The sequence below is a fragment of the Alosa alosa genome, chromosome 1, assembly GCF_017589495.1.
Source record: "Alosa alosa isolate M-15738 ecotype Scorff River chromosome 1, AALO_Geno_1.1, whole genome shotgun sequence".
Lineage (NCBI taxonomy): Eukaryota > Metazoa > Chordata > Actinopteri > Clupeiformes > Clupeidae > Alosa > Alosa alosa.
The window spans coordinates 37,180,982-37,190,967 of record NC_063189.1 but is presented as its reverse complement, the minus strand read 5'-3'; the positions used below and the strand labels follow the sequence as shown (position 1 = coordinate 37,190,967).

Below are 9,986 nucleotides of genomic sequence, written 5' to 3'. Positions count from 1 at the left end.
GTGCCATTTGCCAGAGAGGCCGTGATCTCTTTTTCTTTTTTAATAAACATGAATAAAACTAATAAATTAAGTGAGAAAGCTGAACAACAGTGTGTGTGTGTGTGTGTGTGTGTTTGTGTGTGTGTCGGTTTGTTCTGTTTGTGTGTGTTTTTTTTGTGTGCAATGCATGTTGGTGTGTATGTGCGTGTGTGCGTGTGTGTGTGTGTGTGTGTGTGAGAGAGAGAGTTACAGGCAGCATGCATGAGATATTATCCTCCAAATCCACATGCCCGCTGCCCCCTCTTTTCTCCTTCATACACAGACCAGAGCCATCACAGTGAGAACCAGGAAGTCTCGAGCTGAGGTGCAACATCAACAACATTCCAGCAGGATTGTCCTCTCCGCATAGTTCTACCTAACACAATCAATCAAAGGGCCGACTCGCAAAGTTAAACTGAGGTGAGAGTTACGGGTAAATATTACAGACAGAGGTTGCCCCCCCTCCTCCTCTGAACCATTGGCTCCCTCTTTCTTCCTTCTTCTCTCTCTCCTTCTCTCTCCAGCCTCCTCTATTCCTTCCTTTTCACATCTATTCCTGTGCACTTCATCCAAGGTCCCTATTCCTGTGCACTCCACCTGAAGTTCCGTTCCAAGGGAACAGCCTGCAGACACACCTCGGCAGGGCCATGGAAGAGGTGATTTAAAATGACAATTGGGCCAGATGTGTTTTGGTACCAGCCTGTCTCCGGTGTGGTACAGACTCTCTCTCTCTCTCTCTCTCTCTCTCTCTCTCTGGTCCTCCGCAGGCAGGGCAGAGCAGCAGAGATTGAGCATGGGATGGCCGAGCTCACCCTCTGCTCCGCTGTGGCCTTTTCATAAACACGGCACCAGTACCTGTCACGAGAGCCCATCATTTTCCCCTGTGGCTTCCACTGTTTATACAGCACAATTCTTACATTTATTCAAACATTTGCTTTTCAATAAACATACAGGACCACGCCGCGACCTGAGGGGATTTATTTATAATTTGTCACCTGATAGTTATGAGCTCTTTTTTTTCTCCCCTCCTTGCTTCCCCCCACTCACTGGCGTCTCCCCCCTCAAACTTCTTCCCATGAAAATTAAACAAGTTTAAATGTCTGGGCCCTCGTTTCCTCCCCAATCTTATGCTCATGTCCTTGAGGAGGCCTGCACAGGCAGTGAATGGGAGAATTCTGCCAAACGTGGGATTGCACCCAAACCAAAATTAGACCACGGGGGAAAAAAAAAACTCTCATGGCTAAACTGAAATAGGAAGTAAAAGTACTTATCTGTGTTTAACATGTATTGAGTTTAATCTATCGGACACGTAAACATCCCATTGATAAAAAGTACTCTGCAGGCAGATTAGAAAATAATTAAAGGGGGAAGAGTTTTTGAGTGGAATGTAAACTTTGTGAGGATCTCTATTTCTGTTTATTTTGAAACAGCTGTAAAGTGAGAGCTCTCATGCCAAGTGTAAGCAGCTGTTTGTCACTACTGTGAAGAGCCACTAGAAATGGAAAATCCTCCTTGGCTCCCTCTTTTTCTTTCCTCTTTTCCACATAACTGAATGCCCCCATCATAAAAATGAAGGAAGTGGAGGTACACTAGAGGGGTTTGTGTGTATGTTACAGGGGGTGGCGTGAGGTTCCATGACTGACATGGTACCAGCCTGCGATTCCTGCCCATATAAGACTTCTCTCATCTCTTTGACTTGAGTCACACGCACACAACTGCCTTGAGAGTTCTGTCTGATCCACACGTTCACGGAGTTGCTTTCATATCTTCCTCTCCCTCTCCTTCTCTCTCTCTCTCTCTCCCTTTGTCTGTCTCCCTCTCTCTCTCTCTCTCTCTCACTGAAGTAACACTAACTCCCCTCTAAACAGAGCTGCGATCGCAGCCAAAGAGCTCTGGAGGGATTTGTAAGCTTTGCGTCTGGCTCGCACCGAGGCCGAGTTTTGTGGCCGAGCCGTGATTTAAGATCCTTCCGCACTCTCCAGTCATTTAAGTAGGAGATCCTCATCCCGAATGATTCCAAGAAATCAATCCAGAAATAATCTGGCAAAATCGCTGTGCACCCATGCGCTGCTTCAAGCTATTATACAAATGCAGGGCTCTATTGGGGCTTTTCACAGTCAGTCCCAGGGAACAAGGTGAGAAATAAATCAAGAACTGTGCAGAGAAAAAAAAGGAAAAAAAGGAGGAGGGGAAAAAGGCAGGAGAACATGTAGCTGCTCTTGTCTGGCATGCCCGTACGTTATTAGTTCAGTAAGCCGAGTAAATCTCCTCAATCTGATGGAATCTAACTTCTGTCGTGTGAAAGTGTCGCAGGAAGCGGTGGGCTCCGAGGGGAAGTCAGCGGTGTCTGTCGGCAGCGTGCCACATGGAAAAACCTGACCGCCTCTGTTTACATGCTTGCAGGCTGATTTATCAGTGTGTATGACACCCAGCGAACAGAGCATCTCTGCAGGCCTTTTTATTGCGACCTAAGGAATGTCTATTCTCCAAGGCACCAGGGATGAAGCTAGTCCTCTATCTTTCTTTCTTGAACTCTCTCTCTCTCTTTCTCTCTAAGTTAACTTAATTGGGACAGCTTTCTACAACTTGCTATTTCTTTGTAAGCAGGCATTCCTAGCCTAGCTAGCTTACCAGTTTACTCTGACGGGGTCATTTAGTGAAGGGGCAATTGGATGTTTAGTCTAGGTCTCGCCCCCAAATCTTCTAAGATGTCCGAGCATGGCAGGCCTTGTTGGGTAGCCCCACTGTCAGTCACTGGCCCTTTCACATGCTTGGGATCTCTTGTGAGATAGACATCATGGCATTGCTATCTAGAACAAACACACCATTTCCCCCTTAGGAACAACAAGCCCCTCAAAGATAATCTGCCAATCATGCCTTCAAAACGGATTGATTTGGCTGTGTTAAGTGCCAGTCACAGTGATAAAATGTAGGTCATCAAAACAAATCAAAGTGTATGGTAGGTAAGCCTGGCCAAAGTGTTATGAACTGAACCTGATAATATACACATATATTTTACAGTGTAACAGGTTGCATGCACACACTGCTCTGAGAGGAAGACTTCTCAATTGTGAGTCTGGTGCAATACAGCCCTCCTTCGCATGACCTCAGTCATACTTATGATCTCTCACTTCTCTCTCACTCTCTCAAACTCCACTGAGAACTGTAGCATTCCTTCAGAAGCCCAGTCCACCCCTCCCTCTCCCTCTCTCTCTTTCTCTCTCTCTCCCTCTCTTCTCTCTCTCTCCCTCTCTCTTTCTCCCTCTCTCCCTCTCTCTCCTCTCTCTCCCTCTCTCTCTGTCTCCCTCTCTCCCCTCTCTCTCCCTCTCTCTCTTTCTCCCTCTCTCCCCCTCTCTCCTCTCTCTCCCTCTCTCTCTCTCTCTTTCTCTCTCTTTCCCTCTCTCTCTTTCCCTTTCATTGCCATCCTTACCTTGTGTGTCCTTTTAACCCATGATAACTTTAACACAGTGCTTTTAAATGTGAGTGTTGATGAAGACGGGTGGGGTTGGGGCGGGTGGGGCGGGGGTGGGTGGGTGTTCAGGCTGAGGTACAGCGCTGCTGTGCTGGGTGCACTATGGTTCAGGAAGGTCAGCGCTGGGCTAGTACACATGAACTCATCCCTAGTTCCCAGACTCTGCAAGGGACTGGGGGCTCTCTCTCTCTCTTGCTCTCTCTCTCTCTCTCTCTCTCTCTCTCTCTCTCTCTCTATTTTGTTTCTCTCTCTCTCTGCCTCTCTCTCTTCTCTTTCTCCCTCTAAGCGGTGAACCCTCTGTGGGGTTGGGTCGCAGTGGAGCCAGGCTGCTGGTCATCGATCAGCCCTTATCAGCCCTTTCCTGACAGTTCAGAAGCGCAGCTGGGGGGCCAAGCCATTCACTGAGGGCCCCTGCAGTGGGATGGATGGAGAAAGAGAGAGACAGACAGAGAGAGAGAGAGAGAGAGAGAGAGAGACAGAGAGAAAGAGAGAGAGAGGCATCAGGATGAGTTTGAGGTCTCTATACTGTCTACTGGGACGTGACTAGGCCGTCTGTTATTAGTGTTCCTGGCAGCCTGATAAGGCTAACAGAGAGGGAGAGAGGGAAAGAGAAGAAGGGGGAGATGGAGAGAGAGAGGGAGAGAAAGAGAAAGATAGAGAGGCTGATAATATGCTGTGGTGGTGTACACTGGTAAATTGGTGGAAGTGACATCACCTGATCATACGAATACATAAAATTAGGAAAGACATCAGAGGGGACCAATATGTTTTCAGTCTGGCCCATATAGGAGAGAGTTAGGCTGTGTATATACTGTGTACAGAGTGTGTAAATTATTACGTTGATGATGTATAGATAATGCTTCTGGGCATCTGAGGGGTTTTCCGGCTAGCCGTAGGCCCTAGCGTTAGAGATGTCCTTTCCCTGGTGGTCCTCCCCATCACTCCTGAAATGTACAGTCTCCACACAAATCCAATTACGTGTCTGACCTCTGCCTGCTACACTGCCACCATGGCTAATTGGTCGGGCAGTCCACAAAGGGCCATCTCAGACTCCCAGTTCGGCGGCCTTCAGGGAGGAGAATGTGCGATTTGTTTAAGCTGGAGGCTACGTTCTGGAGACTTGTGTGGGGACGGGTGGTTTGAGGCTGAGGGAGAGGTTGTGTGGCTGTGGGGCTGGGGTGGGTGGGGAGAGAGAGAGAGAGAGAGAGAGAAGGAAGGGAAGAGGTGGGGAGAGGGAGAGGGAGAGGGAGACGAGTCTATGTGGTGGCTCCACAACGCTGATTGCTTCGCAGTGGAATCCACGTAGAGATAGGGGCTTGCAGTGTGGATTGATAGAGACGCACTTATCATCGGCTCGGTCGGAGATGGCCTCAGGGGTGATAGCCGCCGTCCTCCCCCAGGGAGACTCGCACGTCTGTGGGGTGGTGTGGGGCAAAGGGGGTGACCCCTGCTCACCCCTGGAACTCTTAGCTGGTGCCACACCGCACGCTCAAACAACCATAGACCTTGACCAGGTCATACATACTACATAGTCTGACACGCCATCGGTGACCCTGTGCTCAGCGTTTTCCGTCTCTCAGTCTGAGGCACTGTCAGTTCTCTATTTCAAGCCTCTTTCTTTCTGTCTTTCTTCCCTTCTTTCTTTTATTTGTATTCTCTCTGTGGGTCTCCATGTGGACATGTATTCAGAGGGAACAGTCTGTTCTATTGAGGTTAGACTGGCATAGGCCAATGTTTGATGGTTGAGCTGTGAGTCTCAATTGCTTCCGTTGCTCTCTGTCTCTCTCTCTGTCTCTCTCTCTCTTTCTCTCCCTCTCTCTTTGACTCTTTTTCTCAATTCAGTTCAAAAGATTTTTTGGCAAATTTGGCAAATGGACCTCTAGAACTTTCTGCAACAAGTATTTCAAGTTTGTTGCACAATCAGTGCAAAAAAAACCTTAAAAAAAAGCAAAGAAAAATAAAAAAAGTCCCTTCTTTCTCTTTTGCTTTGCGCTTATGACTGGCAGGGTGAACTTGTGGCAGACAGTTAGCATGTTGTTGTCAATGACTCACCAGGACAACATGGCCATTGTTAGGGAAAGCACATAGACTAAATTCAAGACACGGTCATTCAATTGGATATGCTGCTCGTAGTGGGACGGCTGAATGGGAGAATTGGTACTTCTGAATGACAAGGAAGATGTAAATCGAGACAATAGAAATTTGTCCCTTCTTTTGAGGAGACAATGAGCTCAGTCGCGTAGTAAGAAGTCCCCAAGTGCCTGCCTATCAGTCACTGTCACCATTAGTCCACTGAGACACTTTTTAGCCCCTGGCATCGTGTAACTCCTCGCTGGTGTTTTGACACGTTCCCCACGCCGCGCCCCTGACACACACGCATCTCGAGACGTCTCTCACGCCGCTGGGCGTGCCCCAGCTCACCCCCCTGCCGTTGTCTCTCGCGGTCCCCTGAGCGCAGACTGCACTCCGCAGACCGCTGCAGACAGACGGACACTCATTCTGACGGCTGCACGCCTCTGCCCTCCTGGTGTACCTGGTGTAAAACGAAATCTGACCTCCATAGAGTAGTTGGGGGGAAGATCATTGTGGATAGACAATCCTATTGCCCGCCACATGTTTTTCCTTCACCGTAGGAAGCACGGTAGAGCCCAGTATGTTTATTGCATGAGTTTAAGCCTGCGGCTTTATGTTGACGTCTACCCACCATGAATCAGGGAGAGATACTGCGCATGTAAATGCCGACTTGTAAAAGATATACGGCACCATAGCAAAAGTACTGAGGACCAGTTGCAGTGCACTGTTGACGTGTCTAGTGAAATAGATTAGTTTAACTGCCAGTGTAAGTGTGTGTGTGTGTGTGTGTTTGTGTGTGTGTGTGTGTGTCTGTGTGTGTGTGTGCACGTGCATGCTTTTATGTGTATATAATGCCTTCACAAGGAGATAGGCTGTGGTTCCCACAGTTCCCTGGACATCAGGTCTCTCTCTCACCCTTCCTCTCTCTCTCTCTCTCCCTCTCTCTCTGTCTCTCTCTCTTTCTGTCTAACCTTTCTCGCTCCCTTTCTTCTAGACGCCTTGGAGCAAAACACAGCAGAGACGAAGCCAGCAGTGGAGCCAGGATGATAAGGCTGTTCACATCTGTCACTCACACTGCCGAGGGCAGGTCAGCCAGCACAGACCATTCCAGCCTGTGGTTGCCCACCTCCATGTCCAGACTCACTCTACTCTCCGCAGTCCCTCCCTCATGTAGGTGCCTATTTGTTTTGGATCAGTTACCGAAGTAGTTTATCAGACTGCCATATGGTATGCTATCAGCTTTTTTATGGCTACATTAGTCTCAAGAGATCCGGCTAAGTCATTATAGACAAGGTATTTGTCTCTCTCTCTCTCTCTCTCTCTCTGTGTATGTGTGTGTATGCTGTATGGCTGGTTTGTTTTGGTGAAATTAGAGAGTGACTGTTCCCTTCACTTTCTCCGCTCAGCTGTTGGTAGTGTGCAGCTTCGTAGAAGGATGGGGGCTGCTCATCACTCCCTCTCCTCGTCTCTCCTTCTCTCCGTGCCGTCCGCCTGTCTCCCTCACTCTTTCCCCTGACGCATCTGTGTCTTTGATTATCTCCTGGCTGAGCCCAGGCATCAGATAACAAAGGGGGAAAATGATTAGTAAAAGAACAGAAAGCTTAGGGAGGCATTATGGTCTTAGCGGTCAGTCGTCCAGCAGTAGACTCAAAGGAGGAGAGGCAGCCACTTTACCCATGAGGCTAAAAGGCAACAAATCCCCCGAGCCCAGCCCTCATACGCAAGACACAAATGAGAGCCATATCCCAGATCATGGGGTATTTACACACGAGTCTGTTTGTAATACACGTTAAGTACCCTTCCATCCCAGCACTCCTCTCCTCTGACCAAGAAAAAAAGATCACTCGCTCTTTGGCTTTTGTTCTCTTGTTCTCTCTCTTTTTTTCCAAACTCAGTAGACAGAGGTCACAGATAGGGCTGATAGTGACTTAGCATTTTTTGAGGTAAGACACTGATGCCCTCTTTACAAGTTTGCACAACAGCAGGGGATATTTGAATGACAGGACTCCACACACAGGACGCGCTTTTTGTGTCCTCCTCCTGTAAACCGCTTCCATCATTTGCCACACAATTGATGGCTCAGTCAGCCGAAGCTTCCAAGGAGACTTTGTGCACATCCCAGGTGCTGAACAAAAAGACTGAAGTACTGAATTTTACATGATGAACTCTATTTATTGTAGATGATTGTATCTTTAGACATCTGCTTGTGTTATTGTACAAAGTTTAAGGTTCTATCTAATGTTTTTATTTGGCTTTAGTCACACCACAAGCTTGCATGCTGTACCTGCAAGGGTTAATGAATCACTGAGTTGACTCCACCCCTCTAGACAGGTGATTTAGATCATGTACCAAGCCTGTGTTTGCTAGTGAATCTGAAGAAGACCGCAAGGTCGAAACGTCATGTGCCAAATGAGAAAATAAACTCAGTCAGCCGAAGCAACATACAAACTGTACGTACACGTCGAAATATGCATGTGATTAGTCACTGAAACAAACATGCCTAATCATTTCCTGTGGACTAGCTAAATATAAGGGCATGTCCTGAATGTGGCTGGAGTGGAGTGGGGGCCTCCCTGGCAGACAACGCAGCTCGCTGCCACTGTCATGGCCGAGCTTTGGGGTGAAAAGAGAGAGAGCCAGCAGTATGAAAACCAAACTAATAGCTTAAAGCTGTTGATACTTTGACTTCAGAGCCAGGCAACACACATTCTTTAGAGTTGGCTGGTGGGAGCCCCCGTTTTTTTTTTTTTTTTTTGCTATTAGGGGAAATTACACCCTCGCAATCGCCAGCTCTGCCATCTTCCCTCTATGTCACGCAAAGACGCCCACAAAAATCTCTCAGGACAAGAACATATTTTGGCAGCAATTACGCCCCAGAGAAAATAGCCCTGCTGCTGTCCTGTGATGTGCTGGGGTGTGTGTGGCAGACTGTGTGTGGGGTACACCTGTAAGCGGTTACCACTGCCTCCGTTCACAGTCTTCAACATTATGTCCGAGTGTCAAAGAAAACATTTTTTGTGTTAAAGTATGATATTAGTCCCTTTTGATGCTCTGTACTCATGTAATTGTGGGAAGAATGAACTGAAGTTGCAATGTGGTGCAGGTTTATTTTTTCCATATGAAGTGGTTATGTGCAATCTGCCCTCTCATATACTGTATCTGTGGTTGTTTGCACCATTGAGAAATCTGATTCTGTCTAAATATCTACTCTCTTAAAAGCAAGAGGAAGAGTGTAAAAAGCAACCCAGCTAGTAGAGGAACAGCTAGTTAAACATTTCAGTTTTCAGGTCTTTTGTCTACTTGGCCATCCTATCAAAAATACGCTCACACAATTAGCAAGGTTCCTTCCAAATGAGATATATCAATAAGCAACTCCACATAAAACTTTGGGGCTTGCCAAGAATGAAGGCACTCCCAGGAAATGAGAAAGTTAGAGGAAGAGACGGAGAGGTTAAAATATAAGCTCCCATCTTGCACCATTACATGCTCAGAAACATCTGTGACATGACAGTTCTCCCTGAAGACAAATTTCAGCAAAAATGTAGGTCTAAAATCAGGGCTGTGGCCAGTGATCTGCTTTTAAAAAGTGTCCAACCTCTTCTTCCCACAGTGACCTTTAAAAATGACATTATAACACCAACTAAAGCTCATATTCTCCCACTCGCTGCCTCTCTCACTCTCTTGCTCCCTCCATCCCTCCCTCTCTCTCTCTCTTGCTCCCTCCATCCCTCCCTCTCATCTCCCTTTTACTCTCATCCCACATGCACATGCACAGAGATGTAGATGAAGTATCTTAAAGATGCGATTTGGAGGGTTGTTACCGAACGTTCTGTTGGCCAAAATCAAAACACTGGTGAACGTTCTCAAGACTACCAGACGCGAGCCTCTTCTGGGTTGCCAGATGTAATGAAGACTTAGCTAACATTAGTTGACCTGCAGCTGCTTTAACGTTTCTCCAACCATGACCCAGCTACACATTACGGAAACAGTGAAAACAAAAAATACCTCTCTAACCAACGTAACATATGTAGCTGAAGTTAGCGATGCAGATGAAGTTTAGCATAGGCTACCTGTTGTGGAGAAATATGGCCAGCTCTGTGTCAGACTTGATATTCTTCGTTTGATCTAAGACGCCACCATCTCAGGAAGCTCCTCCGATGTCCACTTAATTTGTTTCTTGTTTTAATTTTGGAAATTTGCCTGCCTCTTGTAGGCGTTCATGACTACAACTGACAGCTGTTGACAGTTGGCCTTTGCTAATTTGGCAACCCAAATAGGAGGACGCGCTAGCCCATTATTAATACGCTATTCTAGAATTAATCGTTCAAAACATAAACGAAAATTCCAAGAGATTCCGCCCTGATAACTGATTTTTTTTTTCATGGGTTTTACGGCGTTTCACGGGTTAGAGTAATGTTGTCAA

General features: G+C 47.1%; 1 long non-coding RNA gene across 1 annotated transcript in view; it reads left to right on the top strand.

Annotated features, from left to right (window-relative positions):
• The first annotated feature begins 237 nt into the window (after positions 1–237).
• The window catches only part of LOC125284522, a 37,668-nt gene continuing 27,919 nt past the window's right edge, over positions 238–9,986 (top strand). The window contains exons 1-2 of the long non-coding RNA XR_007191893.1: positions 238–438; positions 6,558–6,733. This is a non-coding gene — a long non-coding RNA (uncharacterized LOC125284522). The remainder of the gene's footprint in view (positions 439–6,557; positions 6,734–9,986) is intronic.